The sequence below is a fragment of the Elephantulus edwardii genome, unplaced genomic scaffold (assembly GCF_000299155.1).
Source record: "Elephantulus edwardii isolate Elephantulus edwardi_28Jun2011 unplaced genomic scaffold, EleEdw1.0 scaffold00422, whole genome shotgun sequence".
NCBI lineage: Eukaryota > Metazoa > Chordata > Mammalia > Macroscelidea > Macroscelididae > Elephantulus > Elephantulus edwardii.
In genome coordinates, this window is record NW_006400172.1 from 872,654 (window position 1) to 879,602 (window position 6,949).

The window sequence follows — 6,949 nt, forward strand, 5'->3', positions numbered from 1 at the left end:
ACTCCCTGACCTCAAAACCTGTAGTAATCAAAACAGCATGGAGCTGGTACAATGACAGACACATAGACCAATGGAACAGAATTGAGAATCTAGTAATGTACTCATCTATCAGCAACTGATATTCAATAAGGAAAGAAAACCTATCAAATGGGGAAATTACAACCTCTTCAACAAATAGTACTGGCAAAACTGGACTGCTAATTGCAGAAACCTGAAACAGGATCCACATCTCACACCAAACACAAAAATCAACAGAAGGTGGGTGAAAGACCTGAGAGTATAGCCCAAAACCATAAAGATCATAAGAGACCAACTGGGGTCAAGCTGAGAAAGCCTAATCTATAGTATAAAATGCACAATTTGAGGAGGATAAAATTGATGAATGGGACCTTCTAAAGAATAATCTCTGTGCTCATCAAAAACCTTTCTCAACAGGGTAAGAGAAAACCTACCAACTAGGAACAAATATTTGGCAATATCATCTCAGACAAGAGTCTCATAAAAAAGTTTACATAATACTCCTGGGCCTCCAGAAGAAAAAGACTGATACCCCAATTACAAAATGGGCAAACGACATGGAAAGACTTTTCACAGAGGGGAATATTTGTATGGCCAACAGACATATGAAGAAATGTTCAAAATCACTGGCAATATGAGAGATGCAAATCAAAGCCACAATGAGATAACATCTCACTCCAGTAGCATCGGCAAAGTTTAACAGGATAGCAAGTAATAAATATTGGAGAGGATGTGGAGAAATATGAACTCTTATACATTGTTGGTGGGATTGAAGAGTGGTACAACCACTCTAGAAGGCAGTTTGGCACTTCATCAAAAAGCTTAACATAGAAATTCCATATGACCCAGCTATTCCACTGCTTGGAATAGACCCCAAGAAAATGAGAAATGAAACACAAATGGAAACTTGTACATCAATATTCATAGTAATGTTATTCACCATAGCAAAAATACAGAAATAGCCCAAATATCCAACCACAATCAAATGGATTGAGAAATTACGGTACATTCACATCATGGACACAGGACACATAGCATACAGGAGCTATGATTTTGTAAATTGCTATCTAACTTGGGAGGGCTAGAGAGCATTATGTTAAGTGAACTCAGTCCCATAACTGAGTCTAATATCAGTCCAAATATTGTATAAGACCTTTATTGTAGAACTTGCATGAGGATCGAAGAGGGATAAAGGAGGGAACAAAGGGGTGAGAATGGACAGGGGCATAATCATAAGATGGCACAATTTGATGGGTGGAGGGAGAGGTGAATAAAGGAAATGGGAAAGATCCAGTGTGAAAAACAATATATATGAATTTTATAACTAAACCAGTATAAAATAAAATTTTTATTAAAAAAAAAAACAAACCAAAAACCTATGGCCATGGTATAGTATAACAGAGACTGTACGGTGCTGCAATAAGTTTAGATAGACAATCCTATCAGTGGAAAACTGAGAGACTGAAAGAGAAACTTGTACATCTATGGTAAATTTAAAAAATGCCTTATTTCTATAAATGACAGATAATATATACTGACACATTCAAACACATTAAAACTGACACTTTTCAGAAAGTGTGTCTTTAGGTATGTGATCTTACCATTATTGTTTTATCTTAATTTTAATGTTATCTTAAGAAAATAAAGACAAATACATGTGTGCGGTGTGGATATGTGCAGTGTGCATGTCTATATAAAGGAAGGGAGCTCTAGTGCCCTAGTAGTAAGGAATTGTGCTGTCAATGCAAAGTTACTTCATTCTAATCCACCAGCTGCTGCAAGATCAGCAATCAACTCCCATGTGATCTACTGCCTTTGAAAACCTACTGGAAGATCAGGGATGAGTTAGTCTCAACGTGATTGCACACAACAACAATATATTCAAATGTGGTGAAGGACAAAACCTTGTCCAGTCCCTGAGAGTGAAGGATGAAGCATGATTAGTTCAGGTGAGCCATAGCTGTGTTGTTTGTCATGTTGTTTCTCAGTCATGTGAACCAGTTCTAATCCATGAAATATAAGAGGAAATATTCCAAGGGCAAGAAAAATGTCTAAGAAAGTGGTAAAATGGATAAACTGATAAAAAAATCTCTTTTGTCTCATGTCAAGAGATCAGCCAGGCCAGGTGCTTCCTCTCTGAGTTCCAGGAAGTACAAATTTTCTCCTATATTCCTCGCTTCATAAGAAACGATAGTGGCATAATCAAAAGGGCCAGTGGTTTAGATCCACCAAGTTGTTCTTAGGCAGAAAGATACACTATGTCCTCTGTAAAGAATTACAGCCTGGGAATTCTGGTGGTGAACTGCTACCTGTAAGAATTAGCTCAAAGGCAATGGATTTGGGCTTTGGATCACTGAACATGTCCTAGAGAAAATTACAAGATCCATATTTAGTACCTTTTTGCTTCTATTTCTCTCCATCCACAGGAATCTTCCTTTCTCCTTTATCCCTCTGCTTTCTTTTCCCCAAGCCCATGAGCACCAATGCTGCCCTCTCTGTCACTTCAGTGCCCTCCCACACCAGGTCCAGAAATAGTTTTCCCTTTCCCATTTTTCATCAAAGCTCTACTTCTCAGGTTTCTTTGATCTAACTTGTATGTTCTGACACAGATAGCTTTGTGATACTTCAAGCTATTGCCCAACTTTGTTAATCATTATAGTTATTAAACAGATGAAAGTTCTCTATATTATTTTCTATATAAAAAATATATTTTCAACAGTCCAGCTCTGCAGTTTACAGAAGTCCAGGCAATTTTCAAAAATAAAGGTAACACTATTTATCCTCATGTTCCATAAATAACAGATAAGAATCTACTTCCAGCATAAGGTTATCCACATACCCGTAGCTAGTATGAAGATCAAGAGTCTTTAAAAGTGAATAGTTAGGTTATAGAAAATGTGAAAATTTAATATTCTATACTCTATATCTATATCCATACAGAGGAAGCATCATTCCAATCACTGAAGCTCAAACACTCAGCATTATTGTGACCTTCTTGGAACACTCCTTTTCCCTCAATATTATGAAAAGGGAGATTGCAAACAAGAAAAACAGTTCAGAGTTTGTATAGGCAGGGTAAGGCCTGAAGAATGAATATAAGAAGTTACTGAATAATGGTAACATATGGTACATTTCTTTATTGCCTTTGTTAATAACTAAAAAAAAAGGTAAGCAGCGAATTAATTACACATGCTGATCCTGCAAAATTAAGATGTAGTTTCAGTGGCATGGGGATAGAAAAAGAATACCAAGTTCTACATTGAAAATATAGGCATAAAAAGAAAATGGGCTTTGGGACTAGTATAAACAAACTACCACATCATATGAAACATAAAGAGTCTGAATAAAGGAAATCCAGAAGTACCACAAAGCAGATGCTGAGAGGGGAAAGAGAAGAAAAGTGGTAATTAGCTATTTGTAATGTGAATGAAATAATGCCAGAGGGAGGAAAAAACCTCTCAAATACAGGAAGCAAAGTGCAGTGCAGTGTCTACAAAACACCAAATCTCAGGGTGCAATTATTCCGAACTTTGAAATAGTTGAGTAGCAGAAGCAAAATAATGAAATTAACGAAGTTGAAAGAAAATGTTCATTTTAGACTTCAGTGAAAATTAACTAACAGAAGAACAACTTTCTTGGTGATTTTGTTTTTGTTTTGTCCTTATCCTAGAGATAAGTTTGGATACCCTAGATCTTTAGCTAGAACTGCAGAGAAGGAACTCTAGCCTCAGATGAAGAAGAGTGCATTTCTCATCCAACTCCCACTTTCTCCACCTAATAGTGAGACAGGCATTGGGAAGAGCAAGATGAAAGCCCTATCATGGTTCATCAACACCCAGGTCTAGGGATTGGAGTGACCTCCTCTTTCATCCACTGGGCTTTCCTTTTCCGTCTTGCCAAAGCTTCCCATCCTAGTATGTAAGAGAATTATCCTCTCTCCTACTACCAAACATTCTCTATCTCCAACTTTTCTCAAATTGTTGTTGTTGCTATTATTATCTGGAAACTCTCTGAACTTTGTAAATGACGATAGTTATAGAAAGGGCTTTTTTTCCATAGGGTTGCTATGTGTCATGCTCAACATAATAGTAATCAACACCACCACCACCCTGTAGTGGGTTTTGTGAGGATGTAAATTGCCTACGAGGAGATTGCTCTTCTTCTTCCCATGGAGTATCTGATAGATTCGAACTGCCTGCCTTTGGGTTGTCAGCACAACTCCTTACTTCTAGACTAGACTAGGGATCTGCATTTGAACCACAGAACACAGAAAAAGGGATAGACTGATTATTGTCTTAGTTCTCGCAAGCATCATTTTAACTCAAAATCCCTCCTTACCATTGCCAAGACTGTAAATCTTAAAAACGGGAGACTCCCCATCTTTAACCCAAGAAGCAGCTAGTGGATTTGAACCACCAGTCTTTTGATTAGCAGCACAAGAATCTATGGGCTAAGTTATGAGAGTTCCTATGATGGTCTTGGCTGACAATGTTCCTAGTCAAGTACCTCAAGGGCTCATTTCAGAGGCACATGAGAGAATTTACTTCAGTGCATACAATGGCTGCCTTAGGGCATTCAAGTTCAATCATTTTGGCTGTAAGTCCTTTTGCTGTCTTTTTCTTTGTGGTTCCCAATTACCTGACAAGTTTGAGAAACAAGGCTAACCTGACCCTTATTCATATGTCCTTTCCTCAGGCACTCATGCTAGCAGAACTACTCCCCAACACCCTACACCTGGCCTTATCAGGATGAGACAGTGTCTGAGGGACAAGTGTGCAACCAAAGTAGAATATTCAAGCTTCTTAAAGTTATCTTGTCAAACAGAACCAATACTTTTTTCACGTAAATGTTAAGAAGTTCTTGAGGATTGATAGAAATTATAACATGCACGGCATTGTCTCTCACCTTTGATAAAACACCTCACTTTGTGGAAAAGTATGGTGATACAGTAAAAGATCACAGGCTCGAGCCTCCTAAACCTATTCTAAAGCTGCAACTGTGCTTCTATTCGTGAGACTCTGGACTCATAAATTTTATAAGTTTAGTTTCCACATTTTAAAAACAGGGAAACTACTAATAGTGCTTCATTGGCTTGTTCTGAATATAAGATGTGTGAATATGTATAGCAGAGACTCAATAAATATTAGGTCTGTTCTTTCTAGAGAAACAAGACATGCCTACCTAAGAGATAATGCAACAGTGTAAAGCAATTACTGATAAGTGCCTAGTGATAAATGATGTAGACTGTGAACAATGTTATTTTAAGTACTATTATTGATCTAGGTGGTGAGTTGTATTGTTGATAAGAAAGAAGTGATAAATGATGTACTTGGTAAGTAACCCTACAAAGAAAGAAAGTGTAACCCAATGTGAACTAGGCTAAACTTGAAAAGTCTCAGAAAATTATTGTGTGTGTTATTTTTTGTGTTACTGTTTTTGCTTTCTTTTTAATGTTTTATTTTAAGTGAATATATGCCTCTGGAAACCTTATGAATCTTGATAAATGTCAACAGTTGTAGAGGGGTTTCAAGCCTTTTGTTCATAGGGTCGCTTTGAGTTGTGCTCAACTCAAAGGAAATCAGCAACAACAACAATACAATAGAATTATATAAAGTTGTATGAATTTTTACAGAATATACATCCATGTAGTCACCACCACAATCAGAAAAAAAAATTGTTTCATCACTCTAAAAAAAGACCGATTTCTTGCTATTGCTGTAGAGAAACACTAAGTAATATCGGCAGTCACACACACACATAAAAAAAAGTGCCAGGAAGGATAGTTACTTTGGAATATTGTGTTAAAGGGGGTTAAAAAAAGATAAGAAATGGAAATTGATGACTGAAAGCCACATCATTCCTTCCAAGACACAAACCGACAAAATTTTCTTTTGGGTTTTGCTATCCAATTAACATGCCAAAGAGGGAGGTGTCCAACAACTCATTTATGGGTTTTATTTCCTATGACTCAAGTGTCTCAGAGATTGTAAGGTTGGCACATGATAGAACAGGGTTCAGCTCTTTGGTTCATAGGGTTGCTATGAATTTTGCTTGACTCAATGGCACTTACCAACAAACATCAAGATATTGGGTATTCAAATACATAGGAAAGAGGAAAAATAGATGGTTTTTAAATTCCGGTAAGATAACCTCAAGGTCAAATTCTTTCTCAATACCTTTTTAATCTATATGAAGAGCAAATCATTTGGAAGTCTGGAAAGTCTGGAAGAGGAAAGTAACATCAGTATTGGAGGAAGATTCATCTATAACCTACGAGGCATTTGCTGCAGAAAGCCAAGGACTGCAGTCTTCATATGGATTGAAGCTCAACATAAAAAAATAAAAAGCAAGTATTCTCACCACTGGGCCAGTTGAAAACACCATGATAGATGGAGAAGAGAATGACTTTGTAAATAATTTCAACTTGCTCAGCTCCACAATCTCCGCATCAGTAGTCAGGAAATCAAAAGACTAATTGCATTAGGTAAATTTGCTGTCAGGGACCACTCCAGAGTGCTAAAGAACAATGATGTCAGACTAAAGACTAAAGTGTGCCTAATCCAGGCCATTGTCTTTGCAATTACTTGCTATGCATCAGTGAGCTGAACAATGACAAAAGACAGAAGAAGACTCGATGTCTTTAAATTGTTGTGCTGGAGAAGAGTATTGAACATTCTATGGACTGCCAAAAGAACAAACAGGTCTATCCCAGAGAGGGTGAAACCAAATTGCTCGTTGGAGGCAAGAATTTTGAAGTTTGCCTCACATATTTTGGATTTGTGGCCATGAGAGACAAGTCCAGGGAAAAGCACATCATGTTTGGAAAAGTGAAAAAACACCTCAGATGAGATAGATTGACACAGTAAAGCAGATTGTTGTTGTTGTTCTTGTTGTTGTTGTTCTTGTTGTTGTTGTTCTTGTTGTTGTTGTT